This window comes from Alligator mississippiensis, chromosome 16 (assembly GCF_030867095.1).
Source record: "Alligator mississippiensis isolate rAllMis1 chromosome 16, rAllMis1, whole genome shotgun sequence".
Taxonomy (NCBI): Eukaryota; Metazoa; Chordata; order Crocodylia; family Alligatoridae; genus Alligator; species Alligator mississippiensis.
The window spans coordinates 17,165,580-17,192,732 of record NC_081839.1 but is presented as its reverse complement, the minus strand read 5'-3'; the positions used below and the strand labels follow the sequence as shown (position 1 = coordinate 17,192,732).

General features: G+C 51.7%; 1 long non-coding RNA gene and 1 other non-coding gene across 3 annotated transcripts; one reads left to right on the top strand and one right to left on the bottom strand.

Moving 5' to 3' along the window:
* The first annotated feature begins 1,358 nt into the window (after positions 1-1,358).
* Positions 1,359-10,275, top strand: LOC132246469 (uncharacterized). Of its 2 annotated transcripts, none has more exons than XR_009457785.1 (3): positions 1,359-1,699; positions 7,931-9,854; positions 10,062-10,275. It is a non-coding gene; the product is annotated as an uncharacterized LOC132246469 (long non-coding RNA). The 2 variants fall into 2 exon arrangements; XR_009457784.1 differs by having other exon boundaries at positions 1,363-1,699; positions 7,931-9,261; positions 9,725-10,275.
* On the bottom strand, positions 3,713-3,784 carry TRNAA-UGC (transfer RNA alanine (anticodon UGC)). The gene has a single exon. It is a non-coding gene; the product is annotated as a tRNA-Ala (tRNA).
* Positions 10,276-27,153: the final 16,878 nt, after the last annotated feature.

The window sequence follows — 27,153 nt, the reverse complement described above, 5'->3', positions numbered from 1 at the left end:
AAAGTCATTTTTCTCCTGGCTGCTCTTTATTCGTCAACAGCTAGGTGTGGGGAAAACAGGACATTCTGGCCCATCTTGTTTAGATAAAACTTCCAATTCACATTTTAAAAAGAAATGCTTAAAAATAGTAAATAAATAAATAAATAAATAAAATTCAACCTCCTCAGAGCGTAAGGTACTATCTGTGATTTGCTCTGTGGTATGGCTTCAAGTTCCTCATTAATAGCAATGCCTTGTGTTAGAGATCGCATGCTGAAGCCATGGCTCCTTCCCTTAAAAGCAGCTTTCCGCCGAGCAACGCACAAGCAAAACAGTCCCTGTACGGCTGGGGTACACTGGCACGCGCAGTTTGGAGCGAGCGGTTAAGAGTCAAGGGGGTCTCTTTCAAGTCACGGAAGTGGAGAGCAAATCTTGACTATGACAAATTCAGTGTAATGGCAATGTTTATTTTCCCCACTTGCTGCTCCAGGGCTGGCACGGTCGAGCGCCTCGCTGGACCTTTCGGTTTCGACACGAGAGAAGCGGCAGACCCGGCTGTCGGCCGCGTCGCTTCGCAGCCTCCTCACGGACACGCGCGCCGCTGCGCTGTGCTTGTCTTTTCAAACCGTCTCTGGTTACCTTCCCGCCTCGGTGATGAACTCTAGTCTAGAGAGCGAGGCCAGCGGCCCTCCCCCTTCCTAGCTCACGGGCAGCCCCCTCAGAAACACTCGTTTCACTCGAATTTTTGACAAGGAAAAATTGTTTTTCCTGCTGCTAAGAAAGCCCCGACAGCTCAGACCGGTCTGAACTCTCTGAGCTCCTACGCGACCGCCCAGCTCACGCCTCGCGCGTGCAGCGCTGACACGGCCACTGTCGTCCGGCACCCCGCCACCGGGCCGCAGCATCTACCGGGAGTAAAGAGTTTAATCCACGAATTAACTGTAGCTGTGACTAAGGAAAGCGCCCTCCGCACAGCCGCGCTGCCGCAGCAGGGCTGGGGGACCCTCGGGTGCTGGGGACACACTTCCTGCTCCGCGCCTGCAGGCCGGACCCCGCCCAGTCCCGGCGCCCGCGGAACCAGCGGAGCACGAGCCCGCAACCGAGTCCCCCGACCGCGTGCCGGAAAAGGGCGGCCTACGGTCATATTTAAAAGCTCTCAGCCCGGAGGGACGTCCGCCACACCCAATTAGCTGCTGCGGCGCCCAGCGCCTATCCACCAATAAACGCGGGTATGAAAGAGGCAGCGCCCGCCCTTGCCCCGGCCCCGGCCCCGCCCCGCCGGCCGAGGGGGGGGCGTGGCCTGGGCGAGGGAGCGCTCGCGACGTGCCGGGGAGGCGCAGTGCGGGCGTGGCTGTGTTGGAGCGCGGAGCTCCGGCCTGGGGGGCGTGGCCTGGGCGAGGGCGCGCCTGCGCCGTGTGCGGGACCCGCAGTGCGGGAGCGGCCGCGGAGGAGCGCGGGGTTCTGAGTTGTGGGGCGGGGCGGGGCGGGGCGGGGCGCAGCTCCGGGCTCGGGCAGGGGCTCGGGATGCGCCCGGGGAGGCAGCGGGGAGCCGCCCGCCCGCCTACACGGCGCTGCACGTGCCCCGAGCCGGCATGCGGGAGCCCCGGGGCCGCCTGCTCCTTCCCTCCCGACCCCAGCCCCAAAACATCCGGGGAGCCCCCTCCTCGGCGCCTCCGGGTGCTTAGTGTTACCTTTTGCACGTGGCTGTTCACTAATTATTGTAAGTTTACATAGTGCTAATTAACGTTCATGTTGCTTACTAGTCTAATTATTTCTCATTCTAACGGTGCATGATTATCATGACGTTAATAAGATGATTTTTAACATTATTATCATGACATTAATGAAATTATTTGTAAAATCTGTTGGGCTCGCAAAACGCGCTCTGCATATCCAGCTTCTTTTAAAACAGTTGAATGGGAGCTAGAAACCCGACTGGGCTGGGCATCAGCTAATCATTATTATTGCAGTACTGCTATATCGTAATTATTCTTTATATATTATTGTAATTATTGTGACTGGCTGTATAGTGTTCCTGTTTTTGAAAGCCGGTGTGTTTTCTGCACTCGATGGAGGTGAACAACTTTTCTTTTCACCTCCCCTTTTCTTCAGTTAACTCTGAGACTGGGTCACCTGCTGCAATTCGCCCTCCGTGCATTTCTTGGTTGTGTCGGGGGTGAGTTTTTGGGGGAGGTAAAAATCCTTTTAAAAATAACTACATAAATAAATAGGTCTATGGCTGCTTTTTGGGGGGCTGGGGAGAAGCCCAAAGTTGCCTGCGGGCCCTGGCTCCTCCATCCCACCTACGAGGCTGAAGTTGATTGCTTCTTCCCAGTTCCTTTTTCAAAACTAATCTACACCCAATCGAAGCTTGTTGTTAATGAATTACACATCTTAAATAGAATTTCATTACATATTTGCTAATGAATATGTAAAATAATATTCTGTATCAAATATAAAGGTCAGATTAGGATGGGATTATGGGGCAAAATACTTCTTGGGCCACCCCAAACTGCCTGTTGGCGCCACAGGGGACTGTCCCAGAGCACCTTGACCACAGCGTTGCCCGGCCCAAAGTGCGGTTTGGCCGTGCTGGCTGCCAGCTGACACCCCCCCGCCCCTGTACTAAATATATGGGCGTGAGTTAGGAACTAGTTTTGGGGCTGCGATTTTAGCCAGAAATCCTTCTTGGGCCACCCCATGACAGACCTGTGCGCCATCGGGGACTCTGCTGGACATCTCTCACCAGTCTTGCCCAACCCAAAACACGGCTTGCCCGTGATAGACTGCGAACTGACAGCGTGCCAGTTTCTGTGCTGAGTATATGGACCGAAATAAGGACCCGGATTTAGGGCTGGGATCATGGCTAGAAATCCTTCTTGGGCCAGCCCACGCCATGCCTCTGTGGCACATGGGACTCTCCTGGTTATCTGCGCAGAGTCCTGCCCATCCCAGGAAATGGTTTGGCTGTGCCTGGCTGCCAGCTGATAGTCTGCCCAGACACCACTAACTACAGGGGCCTGAATAAAGAAGTGGGATTTGGGCTGGGATTAGAGATGGAAATGCTTGTTGGGCCACCCTGCGTTATCACTCTGTGGTACCAGTGGACTCCCCTGACCACAGCTTGCCTGGCCCAACTCGTGGTTTGGCCCTGCCAGGATGCCAGCGGACAGCTCCCCCAGCCACAGTACTAAGTATGTGGGTTTGAGTAAGGAAGTGGATCTTGGGCTGGGATTATGGTTGGAAATCTGTTCTGGGCTACCTCAGCACACCCCTGTTGCACCAGGGGACTCTCCTGCTCTTCCCTGACCAGAGTCATAGTATCATAGTACTTAGGGTCGGAAGGGACCTAAACAGCTGATCAGGTCTGACTCCTTCCCTCAGGCAGGAATGGGTGCAGGATCATATCACCCCAGCCTCCTCTTGAAGATGCCCAAGGTAGGAGAGTACCACCTCCCTTGGGAGCCCATTCCAGAGCCTGGCAGCCCTAAGTGTAGGGTAATGTTTCCTGGTGTCCAGCCTGAACCTTTTCTCTAACAATTGGAGGGTTTTATTCCTAGTAACCCTGGGTGGTGCCTGGGGGGAACAGAGCCTCCCTCAATTCTCTCTGGTCCCCCATAGTGAGTTTGTAAATTGCTATCAGTTCCCCTCTCAGCCTTCTCCTGTGGAGGCTGAATAGGTTCAGGCCTTCTAGCTTCTCTTTGTAGGGCCTGCCCTGCTGCCCCATGAAAAGTAGTGATGCTGGGGATTGAACCCAGGACCTCATACATGCAAAGCATACGCTCTACCACTGAGCTACATCCCCTTTCAGAAGCTTAACCACTCCCTTGCTGTCCTGCCTGACTGAAGACATGGTTTGGCTGTGCCAGACCATGAACTGGCAGCCCCTGCAAATAGTGTCCTAAATTTATGGGTTTGAATAAGGAACTGGGTTTTGGGCTAGGTTGTCAACAGGAAATCCTCTTTGGGCCACCCCACACCATGCCTCTGTGGCACTGGATACAATCCCACACCGCCCAACCAGAGTCTTGCCTGGCCCAGAGTGCAGTTTTTGTGTGCCAAGCTGCCAACTGACAGCCCCCCATGCCCACTGTACTAAGTACATGGACCCAAATAAAGACCTGGTTTTGGACTGGGGTTATGGCTGGAAATACTGTTTGGGCCGGTTCCCCCATCCCCACTGTACTAAGTAGACAGGCTCAAGGAAGGAATTTCTTGTGTGCTGGGATTAGAGATGGAAATCCTTCTTGGGCCACCCCACACCATGTCTCTATGGCACCGGAGGACTCTCCCGGACACCACTGACCAGTCTGGCCCAGACCAGAGCGTGGTTTCTTCATGCCAGGCTGCCAACTAACAGCCCCCCATTCCCATGGTACTAAGTATACATGCTTGACTAAAGACCCGGCATTTGGGCTGAGATTGCAGACTGAATTGATGACCAATGTCTTGCCTGGCCCAGATGGTGTGGGGTGGCCCAAAATGGATTTCCAGCCATAATCCCAGCTGTTACCAGATTTGCCTGTCACTTTGGGGTGTGCTCATTTATTAGGGGTACATTTCTAGGGTCTTTGCAATTCTATCAATGTGCTCCTTGTGTTACCTGTGTTTCTGTACGGACTGTATCTCTGCCTTCTGCAAGTCCTCACCCCCAGTGGAGCTATCTTGCAGGACTCCATTTCAGTGGGGCTGGGTTCCTCCAGCCACTAAATCAGTCAAGTGCGCACGCACACACACACACACACGCGCGCGCGCACACACACGCGCGTGCGCACACACACACACTAACATGACATGCCTGACCTGGCCAGGTTTATCAGGCTGACACCTTCACATGCCAGGAATCAGTTCATTAAGGTAACACTACACTGCAGTCAGACACCAGCACACAGTGAACAGAATCCCTCTGAATGCGGCTGGGTGTCCAGCTGACACCCTCATGGGCCAGCTTTCAGTTCATTAGGGCACGCCTGAGCCAAAGTGGGTCCATCAGCCTATACAAGCTGATCCTCTTACGTGTCTCAAACTCAGCACGTCCCAATCTTTTGCCCTAACTGTCCTAGTAGTGGTAGCCTCTTGATGAGCGGACCCCACAGTATTTCTGGGCTTCACAGGGATCTTTGGCTTAGGTAAAAGAAGCGTTGCTGCAGAGCAAGTGAGGAAGGGAAGTAGAGAAGGAAAAATGCATCCAGTTACCACCAGTTTCACTATAAAAGTTATTTATTGTGAAGCATATGAGTTTTATAATGGTACTAGTAGTAATAGACATGCAAGGGGAAACAAAGAAAACAATTACAATATTCCCCTGGTTTAATTGAGTATTTGGGGAAACTAAGCTGAAGCTTAACTAATACAATTTAGGTTCAGAAAGCTATGCCTAGAGACAAAAAGAGAGAAAGAGGGAGAAAGAGAGAGCGAGAGCTGGGGTGTCACTGTTCCCAGGCACTCCGGTGATTTGATGACAAGCAAAGTTCCCAGCACGATCCTTGAAGGGAGAGGATCTGTTTCTGCCAGCTTCTTGGGAACAACAGCGGGTGGTGTCAGAGAGATTTTTCTCTCTTGAAGCACCCTGTTTGCTGCTTTACACCTTTCTTATCCCCTTAGTCCAGCCTCTTCAAAGCATTCTTTTAATTGTGTAAATGAAGAGGGTCCCAAGCCATAAGTGACAGGGAAAATCCTGTTATACAAACAGTTTCAGTTTAAATGAATGACCTTTCTCAGTGACCAGGGGTTATCTGGTTTGGAACATCTCAAGAAATGGATTAACAACCAGCAAAAACATCAAGTTTTAAGGAATAACCAGACACGTAGGAGCCATCTTGAAATTATGGGGTTTTATTTTCTTTTTTTCCAATTCCCTTCCTTTTACAACAAGGTGTCTATGAAACGGCATCTTGACATTTTCTCTTAACTTTTTAATCCTGAGCCATTTTGGTTGTGGCCAGCCTCAAGGCACTCATGCTTACAAAATCAAATGGAGATGCGCAGAACTGAGACAGGTTTTCCTGTAGATTGTCTGAAGAGGCTTCATCTTTTGTTAAGTGCACTGACGGCGTCTGTCTTGGGGCAGTGGATTGTTCTTGGTGCTGTGTATTGAGCCGGTCCCTGAGGGAATCATGATTAATCGGTAACTGGTAGCAGCCAGGCCTGCGGTGATCCCAGGTCCCATGCCTCAAAACAGACGCAGTTGCACAAGCACCCATGTCACGAGTTTTGCCTGTCAGCAGCCAGAGGTGCAGGCCCCCGAGCCCAGAAGCCCTGCATCGATCCCTCGACAGCTGGCAGGCTTCGTGGCCTCAGCAGGGGCCACCATCACTGCAGTTTTCAGCTCACTGCACCTTAACACACACGGTCATCTATGTCACGAGTTTTGCCTGTCAGCAGCTCGAGGTGCAGTTCCCCCCAAAACCCTGCACCAATCGTCTTGAAGCTTGGCAGGCTTCATGGCCTCGGCAAGGCTACCAGCCCTGCAGCTTTCACCCCGCTGTGGTGTAACACATACACGTGACATGAGTTTTGCTTTCAAGAATGTGGGGTGCAGTTCCCCCGAGCCCCTGCACCGATCTTCTTGAAACGTGGCAGGCTTCATGCTCTCAACAGGGGCTGCCACCCCTGCAAGTTTCACCCAAATCAGACAAAAAACACAGCTGTAGATATTTCATTCATTCCCCATTATACCCTATGGCCGGGTCTCCGAGGCGGCTCCAAAGCTTCCTACTCACACAGGCCAACTAGTGACTACAATGGACTGCAGAACCCAGATCTACTCTAAGCAGAATTACCTCTATCGTCACATCCACAGCTGCCCCATTCAGGCCATGGAAAACTGTCTGTGCACCAGGCATGGCAGGACTGGCGCTGGGACAGTTGGCTGTGCTGACCTCAGAGAATGGGAGAGCTTTGCATCTCCCTGGGTGATTATAGGATGGTATTTCTGAAGACACATGTACTTTTGGGGCATCCAGAAGCAAAGACACACATTTTAATGGGATGGAAAGTGGGTCAAACCTGTTTCAAAGGAAGTGTAGAGAGAGTGTCTGATCTTATGGGGAAGGGATGTTGACTGTCAGCACGAAGACTTCTTAAATGAGCTCTGTACGATGGGAAACAGCAACGGAGAAGAGGTGGTGGGAGGTAGCCAGCAAAATCAGTGACATTTAGGAGGCAGCAGTGCAGTACTTGGAGGTACCAAGTAGTTATTTCATCTCGGTGAGCAATTTTAATTCATTTTTAGCAAAATCTTAAAAACTTGAAGACCTGGACTTCTTCAGCTGTGACATCACAAACCTGAAGGATTACAGGGAAAGGATTTTTGAGCTGCTTCAGGAGATCACCTACCTAGATTGATTTGATCAGGAAGGTAATGAGGCCCCCAACTCAAAAGATGAAGATGATGAGGGTGACTTCTCTAAACATGCAGTCATTAGTTATGCCATTCAGTCAGTATCTAAATAGAAAATTCAGACTAAAGTGACTGTGGAACTGCTGGAGCACAAATCAGCTACGTGTGTCAGGTGAAGGCCAGTATCACATACTGCTCCTATTGGGTAATGCGGGGGGGGCGGGCAATGCACTTGCGAAGAGAGTAGTCATGGATGCTGTGCACAGCTAAAGGAGAGCTGCACTTAGGAAAACATGAGTACACCTCTTTACACTGAGCTATAACTATATAAAAGCAGTTATTTTATTGCTGGTACCAAAAGCTTTTTTTTTTTTTCATACCCATCATCTCATATTCGATGCTGTGGCACATTCAGTTCTGTGTTTTCTCTTCCTATAGAAAGAGGAAAAAGAGGGATGTTACTTCTAGTCCTGTCTTTTTTTAAAGATTTCTGGAGAAGGTTTTGTAGCTGAATTGAGTCAGATTTCAGAAGCTCATTTAAGATGAATTTACAAACAAGCCTTTGAGGTTTAAGCAAAGCTGTAAGGAATTAATTTACCTGTCTTTCAGAAGGAGATGAGGAGGATGAAGCAGATGAAGATGAAGCTGGTCCACCAGGAGAGTACAAACAAGGTGAAGATGATGGAGGTTCAGATTTGGGGGAGAGTGAAGAGGAGGAAGAAGCTGGCCTTTCATACCTGATGATGGACAAGATCCAGGTAGGACTTACCCTATTCTACTGTAAGGCTCAGGATTTTCTTGACACTGTCTAGCTATAAACGTGTAATAATTTAAACTTGTATAAGCAGAATCATGTAAATCCACTATCATATATGTGCAATAGAGTACTTTAGAGAGACACCTTTTACTATCAAAGAAGTGCGTTACAGTAGGGGAACCGCCGCTCTTTGGTATTCTCTGTTATCTTGCTTAACATGAAATGCTGCAAGATTTATTACTTCACTGCCTTGTAGAATTAGTGTCATTCTGCACCAGATCACCACGTCAGATTTAGAGGAGAACATGGCCGAAACAAATCCACCTGCCCTACCAGGATGCTCACAAGTGTCTAGGGCGCTTCAGCCTTGAGAGCCATGCCCTCACCATGCAGATCTGCAGGTTGTCAGGTGTGGGGCTGGGGCTTCCAGGCAGGGGGGAGAGGGTGAGTATGGAGGAGCTAGGGCCTGAGGGTGCAGGGGGCTGATCAGGATGTGAGGGCTGAGGCAAAGGGGAGACAGGCTGGGAATCGAGGAGTGAGGGCTGGCCACAGGAAGAAGTCAGGGAGAGGCTGGAGCTGCGGCCCTGGGAGTGCCGTGGGTTCGGCCATGCAGGGGAGAGCTGGGGCAGGGAGCGGAGACTTCCCCTGGGTGGGAGCACAGGACCTTGAGCTGCTGTTAGTGGAGGGAGGTGGGTGGGAAGTTGGATCCTGGCATTTTGGGGAAGGAGAAGGGGTTGGACGCTCCTTTCACCCCACTTATCTCAGGGTCCTTTTCTTTCCTAGCCAGGGGGGCAGAAAACCCGTGTGATGTTTGCTGAGCTGACCTGCAGGGAGCCTGATGGACGCAGGGGATGGGAATGGGGCTCTGTCGGGTTCGCTGCTCTGGGAAGGAAGCGAGTTAGAGCAGAGCAGGCGTGAGGACCAGGACTTGCAGGTTGTGCCCTGCTCTGGCTCTTCGAAAGGAGTGCTGTCCAGCATGCCATAGTGAGGGGCATGGTTTGGGAGGACTCCTGGGTCCTGTTTCTAGCTGAGGGAAGGAGGGCAGGGGGTGGGAGGAAGGTTTTGTGGCTCAGGACTCCTGGCTTCTTTTTGGAATCTGTCACTTCCCCAGAATGAACCCACAAATCATCTGTGCTTTGAGTCAATTGATACCTTGGGTGATGCTGTCAGCACATACATGGAGGTGAGTGGAAGCAGCATGGTGGGAGGTGTCCACTGCCCTGGTCAGAGGAGGACGGGGTTGGGGGAATACTGGGCCCATGGATCGGATTCAAGGGTGGATGGCGATACTGGGCTTGGGTGGCCTCATGGGTCCCATCTGTCAGGCAGAGGAAGGTAGTAATAGGTGCATGGGTCAGATCCAGGCTGGCATGGATGGGGTTCCCGTCAAGGGGCTGCATTGAAGCAGAAGAGTTACTTGGCTGGGGGTGAGCCCGTGGGTCCCACGGGATGGTTTATATACTACAAGCAGTGCCCTCCTGCCAGGGTCCCCATTGGGTCCCAGTCGTGACCTTCACTGCCCAGCCCTGTCCTGGCAGTGGCTGATGGGGAAAATGTGGGGTCTTTCCATTCTCCTTCAGCATGGAAATGGCCTCTGCTTTGCCTCCCACCCCGCTCATGCTTTGCCTCCTGTCTCCTCTTCACAGCGGTTATCAACGTGAGCCATGATGCGATACGCATACCAGCTGCCAGCTCTGGGTGGTGGAGGAGCAGTCCATCAGCCAGGTCAACGGCGACTTCGACTGCAAGTGGGAGGTGCTGGAGGCCTCAGGCCAGGTCAGCATTAACTGGCCCCGGGAGTGACCTTGCTGTGGGGAGGCTCCTCGAGGACCTGCCCATCCCCTCTCAGAGACCTGCCTGCACAGCTTCACGTGCACCCACACCCAAAGGACTCTGTAGAGGGGGCAGGGTCACAGGCATGGTTGTGGGTTGAACTTTGAAGATGTGGGGTGGGGGCCTAATGTAAGACATGTTTATTTTTAGAGCTGTTCTTCTACACCTGCTGCTTTCCCAGGAGAGAGAGACTTAATTGATATGAATGGGAGGAGGGTTGTACTGGAATGGTCTATTTTAGGCAGGAGTGAGGGCTGTCCTTGTCCCATTGCTGGGTTCCTTGCCCCCCAGCAGTCTGGAGAATGGCTTGAGCCTTGTTTTGCTTCCACCCAAGAGGATTATATTAAAATATAATAAAGGAAAAGTGGCTCGTGATGGGTTTTATTCTGAAGGGGTAGGAGTGGGGCTTCACAGTACTGGCAGGAGGGACACCCCTGAGATTGCAGTGGACAGACAGATTGGGCTGAGGCATGGGGATGGAAAGAGCTTCCCTGTAAGACACATGGCTTGTGCCATCATAGACAATGATGGCTGAAAGGGACCTCAAGAGGTCACCTGGTCTAGTCCAACCCCCTGCTTAGAACAGGCCCACCCACAACTATATCACCCCAGCCAAAGCTTTCTCTACCGAGGCCTTAACCTCCAAGGATGTAGATCCCACAGCCTCTCTGGTTAACCTACTCTAGTGTTTTACTACTCCCCATGTGAGAGTTTTTCCTAATATGTAAGCTAAAGTTCCCTTGCTGCAACTTTCGCCCATTGCTCCTTGTTCGGCCATCAACCACCACTGAGAACAGTGCAGGTCCGTGCTCTTTGCACCCCCCTGCAGGGAGTTGAAGGCTGCTATTGAATCCCCCCTCAGACTTCTCTTCTGCAGACTAAATAAGCCCAGCTCCCTCAGCCTCTCTCCTCGTAAGCACAGATCCAGGTTTTCTGTTCACCATGGACAAATGTGGTGAAACCCATCTTTTTTTCATTTTAAGGCGAAAAACCCAGATTGCCTCTTTAAGAAGAAAACATCCGGAAATGGCAGGTTCCCCATGCAGGCTGGCAGAGTTCCAGCATGCAAGGGGCTAGAGGGAGCAGGAGGAGGGCGATCAGGCAGGGGAGGCCACATGCGTGCACACATGTGCGTGTGGCAGCCGGGCAGCCTGGAGAGCACCTCTTGCAGCTCTCCGCTAAGCCTTGCACTGCGGCCATCTGGGACAAGGATGGTGCCTGGCATCCACAGGTGCAAGGTGATAAATGGCGTCTAATGGCCAGGGAGGGATTAGCATCCCCCGGGCCCTGCAGAGCACACCCCTGCAGGGGGAAGGCATTTCTGGTCCAGGCTGGGCCTGGTGCACACGTATTCATTAGAGCTGTCACGGCAGGGGGCTGATGGTCTCTGACTTCCCCCGGCAGGTCCCCAGGCAGCCCTTGTCCTGGTAACATCTGAATTCCTCTGTGCTTGCACTTTCTGACCCCTTGAATACTCTCGCTCCTCCTGCCAAGCTCAGCGGGGAGCCGCTGGCACCTGTGGGCAGGGAGCAGGGGCAGATTTGCGTGAAGGGGCTGATCTCAGCTCTGGGGGGCTCAGAGAGACTCCGCGGGTCCGAGCCAGAGACCTGTTTGCCTGGGGAAGGCGCGCTGGTCTGGATTCCCACCGTGGCCTGGGCACCGCTCCTCCTCGTGCTGCTCACACCCTGCTCGGGTACCCCGAAGGGGAGGGTCAGCCACGTCCTGGGCTTTATGAATCTCAGGTTCTCTTCCCACAGGTGTTTTTTCCAGTTTCTTGCCCTTTGGTCCTGCCCTGTCTGCCACAAAACCAGAGGCTCAGTGAGGAGACGAGATTAATTCCTGTCATTCTTCCAGGTTCCCTCTCGCAGCCCCACTGACTCGAGCGCCCGCAAAGTCCGTGGCTCTGGGCAGCACTGCCAGTCTCTCTCGGACACTGAGCGGTGAGCACAGGCACTGCTGTGTCCACTGGGACCAACAAAACCAGGACAAGGCCCTACAATTTCTCTGGCACAGCGAGGGGATCAAAGGGAATGGAGTCCCAGACTGATTCACCATTTCCAACTCCAGCGCCATACGCTCTTTAACCACCACCTATGTCCCTGGGGAAGATGAGGCCATTTCCAGGTGTGGTGCAGGTTACAAGATTGGAGGTAGTTATGGGTATGTCAGCGTGACACAGTCAGATGAGGACCTGAGACAAAAACCTCCTTTGGGCTCAACGGGGCTCTGTGTGGCTTGGATCTGTGCTCCATGAAGGGTTTGCATGTCAGCAAGCTCTGCTAGCCCCTCGAGTAGCTACTCGCAGTCTAACAGGCCCTTCCTTGTCCTGCTCTGTCATCGTACTCTTGGACAGGCAAAGCAGCTTTTCACTGTTTCCCCGCCTAGCAGCTCTCTGCCCTTGACTGTCAACATATATTCCTCCTCTTCTCTTTGTGTAGAAAGGACTAAAGGTTCAGAGACACCTTTCCACACCCACTATTAGCAAACGAAGGATGGGAATGCGTGATACACAAACCCAGCACAGATTCAGGAAACATCTCCAAAATGTGTGGTTGCAGCCTTCTCCCCTCTGATTCCTTGACAGATGTGTGGTGCGCCCTTCAGAGGGAATCCCTTTCTTTAAGCAAAGAGCTAAACCCACACACCCATTGATGAGTGAGGGCAATCCCAGCTCCGAATTAAGGACTATGCAAAGTGTCATCCCTAATCACACATAATCCCATTTGTATCCAGCCTTTGTCCCACATCCCTGCTCAGAGGTTCATAAAAGGGAAAGGAATTATCGTTTGGGAAGAAACGAGTGACCTCTCCTCTTTTACTGTCCTCCTCGTGCTGCCTGCTGGGTCCCATCTTGTCCTGCTCTGTCATTACGTCCTTTGCCAAGGGGCAAAACAACTTGTCAGTGCTTCCCCTTAGCAGTTCTCTGCTGTACGTGGTGGAGACTCATTCATCCCCTCCTCTGTTGCTTGCCGAGGTCTGTATGATTGGGAGCCCCTCTGCTCACCCAGCATTCAGAAGCTCAGGGTGGCATCTCGGGTAAAGGACCAATCTCCATCAGGTGTCATTTCAACTCAAAACTGATTTCTCTTGAGACCCCTTGGGTGCATGTGCCCTTCTTTGCAGGGTGACAGCTTTCTGTAGACAAAGCATTGGACCCCATGGACATCCTGATGAGGATGGGAAATCAGAAGAATGACTACATAGCGATGTGGAGTGTCATCTCGGGTCACGTGTGCTTCCATCCTGACACTCGGTGAGCAAATTTTGCCTTCCAGGTTCAGTCGGAGGGAAGGAAATCAGTGGATGATGGCACTGCAGGGTGCTGGACTTTCAGATCATTTCTAAACTAAACAAAAGTTGAAATACCCCCCGGTGCCCTGGGAAATACACCTTTGTGAGATGTTTGTCATGGGGGACAGTGGGCTTTGGCCAAATCTGGGGACTTGTTTGGGGGGTCTCTACAAAGGCACGAGAGAGAGGCAGATAGCAGAGGCAGACACACACTGTGAGTAAATGTGATTCCACCTGACTAGCTGGTGTTTCACATAACCTACATCACCGTGCTACATTCACAACTACATGGGCTCATTTTGTGATGTTTCTAGTAAGTGGGGGAGGTCGAGGCAGCAGCAGCCAGGGAGCAGGGAGCAGATTTGCATGAAGGAACAGATCTTGGTCCGGGAGTCAGAGAGAGACTGGGAGGGTCCCAGCGAGAAACTTCCTTGGCTCAGGAAGCCGACCTAGTCTGGATTCCCACCATAACCCCTCTCCTCCTTGTGCTGCTCACGTGCTGCTCGGGTAACTCATCGAAGACCGTGTGCTGCAGATTACTTTTGCAGACCTTCCTGGGATGAACAGAGAAATGGGGAGCCCGCTGTACGAGAGGAGAGTAAAGGAACTGCCTTGTCCTACCTTGTGAGAAGCAGACCGAGAGCGGAGATGACTGCTCTCTGCGATTACATCCGAGAGAGCCAAGAGCCATGCAAAAGAAAAGGAGAGTGCCAGCTCCAGAAAAAGTGAGTAAATAGGAGTCCCACATAGAAACAGGCTGAAGCTGAGAAGAAGGGTTGTAACCATCGGAGCAGGAGGCTCTGGAGCAGGTTCCCCGTGGGAGGGAACAACTCATTTTAAGAAGCAGATTGACAGATTTGAGCATGGGATGATATGTGGGATTGCCTGTGCTGGCAAGGGTGTGGGCATGAGCCAGGAGGTCCCGTCCAGGCCCGTGTTACCCTGTCTGCTCCAGTCCATCTTCAGAGAAAGATGACCCACCCGTTGCACACGGAAGAAGCCCCGAGATGTCGTTGGTGTCACACAAATCCCTTCCCTGCCCAGAGTGCGGCTGCCTGCTCTGTGCCTGCACATTACACAGGAGGAAACTGGTCCGGGGGGCAGTGCTGGAGGCGCTAGGGTGCGGGCGATGTGCTGTTCAGCCGGGAAGGGGTGCGGGAGACAGGGGTGGGCATCGCAGGGAGCACAGAGAAGGCAGGACGCTGCCAGGTCTGTTCTGGGGGGCTGCTCCAGCATTTTGGCTGAGGCCATTCAATCTCTTCCAAAAAGATTTCTGGAGGCAGGAGCATGAGTATTTTGATGGGAAAGGGTCCTGCTGGCTCCCCCAAAGACAGCAATAGACTTAAAGCTCCCTCTCCATGTGCCTTAAATGTGGAGCTCCTTATAGGGCACCCACCAGGGTTGTTGTAGTGTTGATGGGAATACAGCAAGGCCTACACATAAAACCTTTGTGATCAAAGAGAAAGGACTGTACAGAAAGGACAGGTTGGGGAAGAAAGGGCGGGGGGTTGCGCTCTATTTCAGTGAGCAATATACATCAACCCTCATCAAGACAGAATCCGAGGTTGAGGAAGTAGAAGGATTGTGGGTTAGGCTACATGGGGGGCAAGGAGAAAGGGATTTGGTGGTAGGGGTCTGCTACAGACCCCCACACCAAGGGGAAGAAATAGATGCGGGACTCCTGAGGCAAATCTCGGAGACCATAAAAGCTAAAGAGGCGGTAGTCATGGGGGACCTAAACTACCCGGACATCTGCTGGGAGTCACAGACAGCAAAGTCCCACCGCTCACGCAGGTTTCTAACCTGTGTACAGGACCTCCACCTGACTCAGGAGGTACATGGTCCCACTAGGGGGAATGCCATACTGGATCTGGTATTGGCAACGGGAGATGACATGGTAGCGGACCTCCAGATCCGTAGCCATCTGGGGGACAGTGATCACCTAATAATACAATTCCCCATAAGACGTCGAGTGGGTAAGGTAACTAGTAGGGTGAAAGTGCTAGACTTTAGGAAAGCTGATTTCAATGAACTCAGGCGATTAGTCAAGGACGCACTGCAGAGTAGGAGATTTGAAGGGATGGAAGCCCAAGAAGGGTGGCTGTGCCTTAAGGAAACGATCCTTCGGGCACAAAGCAAGACGATCCCCGAGCGAGGCAAAAGAGGGAAAGAGGCCAGGAGGCTTCCCTGGCTGACCAGAGAAATCCAGAGCAGCCTAAGGGACAAAAGGGAAGTACATAAAAAGTGGAAACAGGGAGAGATCACCAAAGATGAATGTACCTCCCCTGCTCGTGCTTGTAGGGAGGCAGTTAGACGGGCCAAAGCTACCATGGAGCTGAGGATGGCAACCCAAGTAAAAGGCAACAAGAAATTGTTTTTTAGATATATAGGGAGTAAAAGGAAGGCCCAGGGAGGAATAGGACCCCTGCTAAATGGGCAGAAACAATTGGTGACGGACAGGGGGGACAAGGCTGAACTCAATGAGTTCTTTGCCTCAGTGTTCCTAAGTGAGGGGCACGACAAGTCTCTCACTGGGGTTGTAGAGAGGCAGCAGCAAGGCGCCAGACTTCCATACGTAGACCCTGAAATGGTGCAGAGTCATTTGGAAGAACTGGATGCCTTTAAGTCGGCAGGCCCGGATGAGCTCCATCCAAGGGTGCTGAAGGCACTGGCCGACATCATTGCAGAGCCACTGGCGGGAATATTTGAAAGCTCATGGCACACGGGCCATTTCCGGAGGACTGGAAAAGGGCCAACGTGGTCCCCATTTTCAAAAAGGGGAGGAAGGAGGACCCGGGCAACTATAGACCTGTCAGTCTCACCTCCATCCTTGGCAAAGTCTTTGAAAAAATTATCAAGGCTCACATTTGTGAGAGCCCGGCAGGGCAAATTATGCTGAGGGGAAACCAGCACAGGTTCGTGGCGGGCAGATCGTGCCTGACCAATCTAGTCTCCTTCTATGACCAGGTTATGAAACGCCTGGACACAGGAGGAGGGGTGGATGTCGTATACTTAGACTTCAGGAAGGCCTTCGATACGGTATCCCACCCCATACTGGTGAACAAGTTAAGAGGCTGTGACTTGGATGACTGCACAGTCCGGTGGGTGGTGAATTGGCTGGAGGGTCGTACCCAGAGAGTAGTGGTGGATGGGTTGGTTTCAACCTGGAGGGGTGTGGGCAGTGGGGTCCCACAGGGCTCGGTCCTTGGACCGATACTCTTTAATGTCTTCATCAGCGACTTGGACGAGGGAGTCAAATGTACTCTGTCCAAGTTTGCAGATGACACAAAGCTATGGGGAGAAGTGGACACGCCGGAGGGCAGGGAACAGCTGCAGGCAGACCTGGACAAGTTGGACAAGTGGGCAGAAAACAACAGAATGCAATTCAACAAGGAGAAATGCAAAGTGCTGTACCTAGGGAGGAAAAATGTCCAGCACACCTACAGCCTAGGGAATGACCTGCTGGGTGGCACGGAAGTGGAAAAGGATCTTGGAGTCTTAGTGGACTCCAAGATGAACATGAGTCGGCAGTGTGACAAAGCCATCAAAAAAGCCAATGGCACTTTATCGTGCATCAGCAGATGCATGACGAATAGGTCCAAGGAGGTGATACTTCTCCTCTATCGGGCGCTGGTCAGACTGCAGTTGGAGTACTGCGTGCAATTCTGGGCGCCGCAATTCAAGAGGGATGCGGATAACCTGGAGAGGGTCCAGAGAAGGGCCACTCGTATGGTTAAGGACCTGCAGACCAAGCCCTACGAGGAGAGACTGGAGAACCTGGACCTTTTCAGCCTCCGCAAGAGAAGGTTGAGAGGCGACCTTGTGGCTGCCTATAAGTTCATCACGGGGGCACAGAAGGGAGTTGGTGAGTATTTATTCACCAAGGCGCCCCCGGGGGTTACAAGAAATAATGGCCACAAGCTAGCAGAGAGCAGATTTAGACTGGACATTAGGAAGAACTTCTTCACAGTTCGAGTGGCCAAGGTCTGGAACGGGCTCCCAAGGGAGGTGGTGCTCTCCCCTACCCTGGGGGTCTTCAAGAGGAGGTTAGATGAGCATCTAGCTGGGGTCATCTAGACCCAGCACTCTTTCCTGCTTATGCAGGGGGTCGGACTCGATCTATTGAAGTCCCTTCCGACCCTAACATCTATGAATCTATGAAAGACGACCCACCCATTGCACATGGAAGAGGCCACAAGAGGTCATTGGTGTCACGCAAATCCCTTCCCTGCCCGGAGTGCGGCTGCCTGCTCTGTGCCTGCTTGTCACACAGGAGGAAACTGGTCCGGGGGGCAGTGCTGTAGGCGCTAGGGTGCGGGCGATGTGCTGTTCAGCCGGGAAGGGGCGCGGGAGACGGGGGTGGGCATCGCAGGGAGCACAGAGAAGGCAGGATGCTGCCAGGTCTGTTCTGGGGGGCTGCTCCAGCGTTTTGGCTGAGGCCATTCAATCTCTTCCAAAAAGATTTCTGGAGGCAGGAGCATGAGTATTTTGATGGGAAAGGGTCCTGCTGGCTCCCCCGAAGACAGCAATAGACTTAAAGCTCCCTCTCCATGTGCCTTGAATGTGGAGCTCCTTATAAGGCACCCACCAGGGTTGTTGTAGTGTTGATGGGAATACAGCAAGGCCTACACATAAAACCTTTGTGATCAAATTAAAACAACAGTGCATCTTGCACAAAAATGCAAGTGGCAGCTGGGACCATGCTAAATAGTGCAACCCCAATTGGTCTTATTCTCTGTGCTAGATTATGTCAAATCAAGGAAATGGTCAACAGAGAACTGCCACGCTCATCACATGTACGCGTGTCTCAGAAGCCAGTAAAGGCAAGAAAGCTGCATAGACAGACAAAAAACTAGAGCTCTTCCTTCCAAAATGATATCTTTCATTACACCAACTGGAGAATCACAAGAAAATTGTCCTTTTCTGCAAGCTTTCGGGATCAAAGTCCCTTTGTCAAGCTCTGGGAAAAGTATAGGTGGTACAAGATGGTAAGGAGTCCCTATAAGTAGGAAATCAACTTCATTTTTGCACAGAGGGAGTTGGAGATGGAAGACTGTCCCTCTGGGTCCGTGAGAGTGTCTTTGTGAGCTGTGCCAAGTAGCTCTTTGCTGTGTTGATCAGGTAGGACTCCTTCCCTGGAGGTGTCAGATGGCAAGCAGGGAAGTAACAAAAACTTCCTTCTTATTCTGCAATGAAGTTTAAAACCCCAAAAAGAAAGCTACATACACATTTCAATTGACATAGCAGCTACAGGGAACAAAAGGCTAAATACGCATCTCAACAGAAACTTGTAAAAGATACAGAAAAAATGTCCTGTATGTGACAAACACTTCTCCCAACAAACATCCTAAGGGGTAAGGTGTTCAAAATGTCTGAACCATTCAGTGCAGGTGTGGAGTTTGAAAAACAAACCATCGCCTGTACACGCTACTGCAAATGTGCCCAGCTGATATACAGATACCCCAAGACAGGTTTGGTGACACCTCTAAGTATCCTGTCCAAGTGCTCAGGCCCATCCAAACGCTCAGACCTACAATTATAGGGTCTGCAGAGATGCACAAGTTTTACCCCTAGACAATGCAAGAATAGGAGCCAGGCAATTACTAGTTGTGATATGATGATCAACACCCTTTTCTCCCTGTTTGTCTGGACTCTAAGTGGCCAACTATCAAGAAAAAATGCTTTGAAGTTATACAATGAAACAATATAAGAACTAACAGAATTTGCCATCAAAGTGTGCACTCCAGGAGAAGCAGAGAGAGATCACTGCTACATCGCAACCAGCTTAACCAGCAACGGATCCTGCATGGGGAAAGCTGCAAAACTGGACCAACTTCCTTCGCCGGCATTGGTGAGAGAACCCTATTGCTGCTAAATATGTACTAGGACTTTGTGCAGTAGCTCCTTTTATTTTGGGAAGGAGTCTTTTTCTGTCATTTGGTTTGATAAGTTTGCTTGTGGTATTGTTATTAAAGCCTTTCTGCTATTGAACAACCGGGTGTTGTGTCAATTCTTGGGGCACTAGGTCTAAAAACCTGCTTTCTAAATGCAACAGTAGTAATTCTCTCTGTACCCGTGGTGCGCAGGTACCCATCTGGTTCCCAGAGATCAAGCCATCTGGGACACGTATGGTGCCTGCGATCCCACAGGGCACGTCTCTCTATGTGCAAGGGGATCGATGGCTTCTGAAATGGAGCCTGCTGCCGCGTTCGAATGAGAGCAGCCCAGCAGCCTTGGCATCGCATGTATGTAGTGTCCTCACATTTCAAAATGGTTGTGGGACCCCTTTCACTAAAATTTCTTCAACAAGGTTTACTTAAAGAGCCCCTGTTGCCATTTCAAAGGCCAGGATGCTGACTATATGAGACATTGCTGGTGTTTTATTTAGGGTGGCTCTTGAGAGCCGCTCTAATTCAAATCCTTCCTCCCCCACCACTCCATTATCCCAGGGCACATATAAAGATGCCCAGGTGTCATCACATATGCAGTCAGGTCTGAGAGAATTGGTAGACTCCAGGGCCATGAAGTCTGAAATGGAAAACCAAAGCCAGTTCATCCCAAAGATCAGAGCAAATAACACCCCTGTTGGCCCCATTTGAATGAGCCGTCTCAAGTCCTCTTCCTTCAAAGATGGCATTTCCTAAATTCCTTCTTGCACCAGCATGTCTCCCTTGCTCTCACCACTGCGAAGGGCTGGGGCACATCCCCTTTCTGGGATCATGGTGGGGTCCATGCTGGAGCTTTGCCTCTGGGATTTTTTCCTACCAGGAAAAGGTGTGAGTTTGGCCACTTGTTTAATATGTTGTATTTATTAATTTATTAGATGTAAATGGCGCCTCTCTCAAAAAAGACTTCAGGCAACTTACATAAAGAGGAAAAATCCTCCCGTGCTCCACAGGACGGTGCAGGGCTGGGATCTTGCCTCCATTCAGATCCCCACAGATGCACGTACCCTTCTCTGCAGAGTGGGAGAGCTTTCTATAAGCAAATCCCTGGAGCCCATTAATGAGAACATAACATCAGAGCAACAGATCTGTGGGGAGGCATGAAGTTTCATGTCAGATCGGACATGCTTCTGTTCTGACTCCCTCTCTGAACCACTTCTCTGCCCACAGTTGGTTTAAAGGGAGGTAAAATGGGTGGGCGTGGGTTGCTGCATGGCACTGGAATGGCAAATTGTTTCTAAGCCAAGAAAAAAACAGTCAAAACACGCAGTGGTGCCCTGAGCTGTACACCTGTGCAACACACCTCTGTGAGAGCTTGTCCTGATGGAAGATGGGCTTTGGTTGGCCAAGGTTTTGGGAGGCTATGCTTGAATTCAGTGCAAAGGTGCAGGAAAGAAGCAGGTAGATCTTACTCTATGGGTAGTCTTTGGGGAGAGGATAGCCTCTGGATAATGCATGCATCTGGCTAACCAGCTCTTGCACTCTGTGTCCTACACTGTCATAATACCAGAGTTTGTTCCTATTTTCACAGTAACATGGAGGCATTGGTGGTAGTTTTAGGAGTAAGAGCAGGGAAGGACTGGCAGCAGCAGCCAGTGAGCAGGGGCAGATTTGCACTAAGGGGCTGATCTCAGCGGTGGGGATTTAACAGATGAGAAGAGGGTCCCAGCCACAAACCCACTTGGCTGGGGAAGCCGAGCTAGTCTGGATTCCAGCCATGGCCTGGGCCCCGCTCCTCCTCGTGGTGCTCATGTACTGCTTGGGTAATCCATAAAACACTTCTGCACATGTCTGCATTGCTTTGCTTAATTAATTTTCATTGTTTCATGCCTTTATCCTATTGTAATGTGCTGCATAATAGAAGTGTAATTATGATAATAGATTAATGGCTATCTTCCTTCCAGGTTCCTTCTCGCAGCCCACCCTGACACAGGCGCCCTCAGAGTCTGTGACCCTGGGAAACACCTTTAAACTCCCCTGCACGCTGAGCAGTCAGTACAGGAGTTACAGTGTTGGTTGTACCAACAGAGACCTGACCAGGCCCCACGATTTCTATGCTATGGTTCAGACAGCAAAGGGGATGGAGCCTCAGATCGATTCACTGGCTCCAGCTCCGGTGCTATTTGCTATCTAACCATCACCAACGCCCAAGCAGACGATGAGGCCACTTACTGGTGTGGTGTAGATGATAGCATTAGTGGCAATTTTGGGTTTCACAGTGCCACTGTGAGAAACCCCTCCCCTGCCCTCCCTGCGGCTGTGCTCACATCAGAGCTGGGCTCCAGGCAGAGCTTCGAGTGTCCACAAAGGAGCTGTATCTGGATCCTGGCATGCAGCTTCTCACCCCGCCCAGGGCCCATCATGTCCACGTCTGCTGTTGCACTCCCTACGTGTGGGCAGAGCTGCTTATTAGTTTTGAGTCTCCCAAGATGTCTATCAGGGCCTTACGGAGAGGTGTCCTCTGCCAACTTGCCTGCAGAAATCTGGAGGCTCAGGAATACTTGTATCAACAAGCCACAGATGGGTTTGTGTTACAGAGAGACACAGCTCAGATTCAAGAGTCATCTCTGCTTGGACCAAACCTTGCCAAAACCTTCTCCACTCTTCTTCCCTGAGACATGAGTTCCCTTGATGCAAAAGTTAAGATCTGCTTGTGTGCCAAGAGCTGGAACTCAGGGACCCATCTGTGAGCACAAAAAAATCCCAGCACGAGACTACTGGGTATAAAGAAGGTCATTGCTCATCCATCTTGCTTCCACACTAGGTGAGGTACCGCTGAAGGGACTGGTGGTTTGGGCAGAGATGTCCCGTGCTGCTGAAGTCAATGCTGACTGTCACTAAAGAAGACTTACCTGCAGGCCTGGCACTGGCTTTTATCTATGGTGCTCTCTATCCATCACATAGGGGTGAAGGTAGATGTAATATTTGAAGCATTTCACTGTGTAGCTGCACTCTAAAATACTCTCAAAAATGGGGTGTTTCTGCTGGGAACAGAGGCAGAGCCCCTGTTGTGCTTTAAAATGTCTCAGGTGCCCTGCAGCGGCTTGCTGTCTGCACTGGGATGCAGCCGTGGGATGGAGCGACCTCCAGCTCTGTCCAATGCAGGGAATGGGGGAGAAGCAGAGTGGCCTGTCGTTGTGGCTCTGCCACCGCTGGTGTCCTGTGGACAGTGGCTCTGTGCGGCCTCCTCAGTGGCTGAGGGGGATCATAGAGCTGATGTCTGTGAGCAGTCTCCTATCCGCTTTGCCTCCATTGTCTTGGGAAACCCCCATTGCCAGATCTAGGAGACCAGGGGACAGGAGGCATCCACTTCTGGAAGGATGGCAGCCGTGTGCGACTGGAGCCCCCCGTGTGCCAGAAGTGGAACGAGTCCAGACAAGACTTCCTGGGCTGATCAGGGAAATGTGGAGCTTGCTGAACGGAAGAGAGTGAAGGTACTGGCTTGTTCATCCTAGTGAGAGGCAGGCTGAGAAGGGAGCTGACTGCTCTCTGTAAAGCCATCTGAGAGGGAGGCGAGCCATGCAAGTGAAAGGCCAATGCCACTGGGCTCAGTGCTGTGGTGGTGGGACGTGGCGGTGGCACAGCTGGAGCCATGTTTGTGAGACCTAAGCTATGTTAGCCCCGGCCTTCCACCACCTATGACGATGGGAAAGGGTCCTGCTGGTTGCCTCACTGACACCAGTAGAGTTAAACCTCCCTCTCCATAGCCATTAAATATGCAGCTGTTTCCAGGTGCCCTGAGGGCACGCTTCAGAGCCTGTCTGTGCACCTGGTTGCGAATCACCACCTTCCATAGAAGATGTACTACAGATCTAGTATGTCTCTAGCTACCTGGCTGGTGTTTGCACGGCCTATGTCACTGATACATGAGCTTCTCCTGCTTTTACAGACTTCTTGAATTGTTTGTGCATATTTAGGAGTCAGAGCGGGAGGGACTGGCTGCAGCAGCCAGTGAGCAGGATCAGGAATACTTTTATCAACAAGCCACAAATGGGTTTGTGATAGAGAGAGACACAGCTCAGATTCAAGAGTCATCTCTGCGTGGACCAAACCTTGCCAAAACCTTCTTTGCTCTTCTTCCCAGAGACGTGTTCCCCTGATGTAAAATGTAAGCTCTGCTTGCGTGCCAAGAGCTGGAACTCAGGGACCCATCAGTGAGCACAAAAAGATCCCAGCGCGAGACTACTGGGTATAAGGAGGATCATTGCTCAGCCGTCATGCTTCCACCCCAGGTGATGTAAAATGGAAGGGACGGGTAGTTCAGACAGAGATGTCCTGTGCTGCCAAAGTCAATGCTGGCTGTCGTTCATGAAGAGTTTCTTGCTGTCCTGGCTTTGTCTTATAGACAGTGCTCTCTAGCCATCACGTTGTGGGTGCAGGCAGATGTAGCATTTGAAGCATTTCCCCGTACATGTGTACACTGAAGGCCTTCAAAACCAGGGTGTTTCTGAAGTGAACAGAGGTATGAGCCCTGTTGTGCCTCCCAGCTGGAGAGTTTGAAGTCGCTCAGTCTCCCTGCAGTGACTTGCTTTCTGGACCAGGATGCAATTGTGGGATGCAGCGACCTCCAGCTCTGCCCGATGCAGGGAGTGGGGGGAGAGGCAGAGCAGGCTGTCAGCGTGGCTCTGCCACCCTGGTCTTCTGGGGGCTGTGGCTCCATGCAACCTCCTCAGTAGCTGAGGGAGAGATCAGAGCTGGTGTCTGTGAGCAATCTCCTCTCCGCTTTGCCTCCAGTCTCTTGGAAAACCCCCATTGCCTGCAAGTGATGTGCTAGCTCGATGTACCTGCTGTATGTACATGCTATATATACGTACAAGTGATGTGCTAGCTCGATGTACCTGCTGTATGTACATGCTACATATACATGCAAGTGATGTGATAGCTCCCCTTCACACACAGCATAGGCCTGAGTCCCCAGCATTGGGAATGTACAGCTGAAAAGCATGCGCACAAAAGCAGAGGCAGCAGTGCAGGCAGATGTGAGACATCTGTTTGTGGAAGGAAGTCGGCCGCTTGCGATCGGAGCCCCCACGTGCCAGAAGTGGAACAAGAGCAGCAGAGACTCTCTGGGATGAAGCGGCTTGTTCATCCTAGGGAGAGGCAGGCTGAGAAGGGAGCTGACCGCTCTCTGGAAATACTGCTGAGAGGGAGAAGAGCCACACAAGAGACAAGACAATGCCAGCCCCAGGAGAAGTGGGGACATAGGGGTCACACATACAAATAGGCTGAAGCTCAGAAGGAGGATTGTAACCATCAGAGCAGGAGGCTCTGGAGCAGGTTCCCCGTGGGAGGGAACAAGTAGTTTTAAAATACAGATTGACGGATTTGAGCCTGGGATCATATAGTGGGATTGCCTGCACTGGCAAGGATATGGCCAAGAACAACGAGGTCCCTTCCAGTCCCATGTTTCCTTGTCCTCCCCAGTCCATGGTCTGAGAAAGCCACGGGTCAACACACCATTTACACCCAACCGAGGCCAGTAGATATCACTGGCGTCAGACAGATTTCTTCTCTGCCCAGAGTGCAGCTGCTGTCTGTTAAATAAACCCCCCCCTGGGCACTGCTGCAGGCATGGGGGTGATGTGCTGCTCAGCTGGGTGGTCATCACGGGGGGAGAGCACAGAGAAGGGAGGATGCTACTCAGTCTGTTTTGGGGGTGTCTGTTCCAGGATTGTGGCTGAAGTCACTCGATCTGCCACAAGAAGATTTCTGGAGGCGGTAAAGTGACTCTTATGATGAGAAAGGGCCCTGCTGGCTGCTCCAGAGACAGCCATGGAGTTAAACATGCCCCTGCACAGGCCTTAAATGTGGAGCTCTTTCCAGGTGCCCTGAGGGAAAGGGGCTGGGGCTGGAAGTCCTCTTTGTGATGCGGACAGGGCAGCCGCCAGGTTTGTTATAATCATTCTTACTGCAGCCTTGGGGCCTGAAGATCCCTCTGATTCCTGGACATCACGTCATGTGGGACAGGGATGGTACCTGGGATCCTGCCGGGAACATCCTCTCTTATGTGCAACATGGTAAATGGCTTCTAAAAACCACCGCCAGGCCCTTACTGAGGATTTTATTGCCAAGGGAAGACCTTTCAGGTATGGGCTGAGCCTGGAATACACTGGAGCAGACGAAATCATGTCACAGGAGTGGAGGGATCCCCAGGGCCTTGCAGAGGATTTCACTGCACATATCCAGTCTGGTCCCGTCTCCTCTTGAAGACCCCCAGGGTAGGGGAGAGCATCACCTCCCTTGGGAGCCCTTTCCAGATTCTGGCAACCCTCACCATGAAGAAGCTCTTTCTAATGTCCAACCTAAACCTGCTCTCCATCGATTTGTGGCCGTTGTTCCTAGTTACTGAAGGGGGTGCCCTAGTGAATAGAGCAGCTCCTAGTCCCTGCTGTGCTTCCCTGATGAAATGATAGGCAGCCACAAGATCACCTCTCAGCCTGCTCTGGTGCCGGCTGACGAGATTCAGTCTCTCCGGCTCTCCTCGTAGGGCCTTGCCTCCAAGTGGGACACTTGTGTTACAGGTTGGCTTAGGGCTGTGTGAGGCTTCGGACCATGCTTCAGATCTGGAGAAGCTTTGGACGCTTCGGCATCCGAAGCAGCATGTCCGGATCGAAGCGCTGGCTTCGTTAGGCTTTCCAAAGCGCTTTGGAAAAGCTTTGGAGATCCGGCCATAGGGTATCATGGGGAATCAATGAAATATCTATAACGCTGTTGTTTTTTGTCTGATTTGGATGTAATGTGCAGGGACAGTAGCCTCTGCTAGGACCATAAAGCCTGCTACGTTTCAAGGAGGTAGGTGCAGGGGTTTGGGGGGAACTGCACCCCAAATTCGTGAAAGCAAACTTCTGTCATGTGCACGTGTTGCACCACAGGGCAGTGAAAAGTGCAGGGGTGGTGGCCCCTGGGGAGGCCACAAAGCCTGCCAAGTTTCAAGAAGATCGGTGCAGGGGTTTGGGGGAACTGCACCTCGAGCTGCAGACAAGCCAAACTCATGCCATGGGTGACAGTGTGTGTGTGAAGGCGCAGCAGGGCGATAGCTGCAGGCCTGCGAGCCCCTGCTGCGGCCACAACGTCTGCCAGCTGTGGAGGAGGTAGGGGCAGGGGCTTCTGGGACCCTGCACCCCCAGCTGCGGACAGGCAAAACTCATGCCGTGGGTGCTTGTGGGACTGACTGTCTCAGTCTAGGGGCAGTTGATTGTATTGATTATTCCCTCTCCTTAGTCTGCGGGTTTTTAGGTGTTAATGGTTGCTAATTGACTAATTATCTAGTAGCTACTAGTAGCCAGGTCCTGTGTATTGAGCTGGTCCCTGAGTGAATCATGATTGATTGGTAACTGGTAAGGCAGTAGGTTAGCAGCCAGGACTGCAGTAGTCCCCCCGCCCCGTGCCACAAGACAGACACGATTGCACAAGCACCCATGTCACGAGTTGTGCCTGACACACGGGAGGACACTCTCTTATCAAGACTTGCTCCAAACAGTGGAACTGAACAGTTCGTCTATTGATTTGTATTTCTCTTATTAAAACAAGGAATGATCACACAAGATAAGGAGAAGATCACAATCCTGAGAAAATGCTCTTTATTTAATGAAACGAAAAGGCTCTGGGGATATCGGTCAGAAAGGACCAGGAGCTGCTGGCAGGATCAGACAGGGAACACATTTGCAAGAAGGAGCTGATCTTCTCTTTGGAGGTCTAGGAGACTCTGAGTTTTCACCAAAGACCACTTTGCCTCGGGAAACGCAGCCTGGGTGTGCTGCCTTGGTCTTAAGCCATTCTTCTTGTGGCTGCGTGGTAGCAGGAAGAGGGTGTCTGCTGTTAGATTTAGTGCCAGTGACTTTTCCAAGCTCTTGGGTCCGTTTCTGATTGCCCTGTCTCAGCAGGATGTATCGCCGCTTGGCTCCCTGCCCTGAGCATGCAGAGGCTTCTTTCTTTCTAGCGTTTTCCTATTTTCCACGGCCCCTGAGTGTAAAGGCAATGTCTCCTCCCCTTCTCCTCCCCCAGCA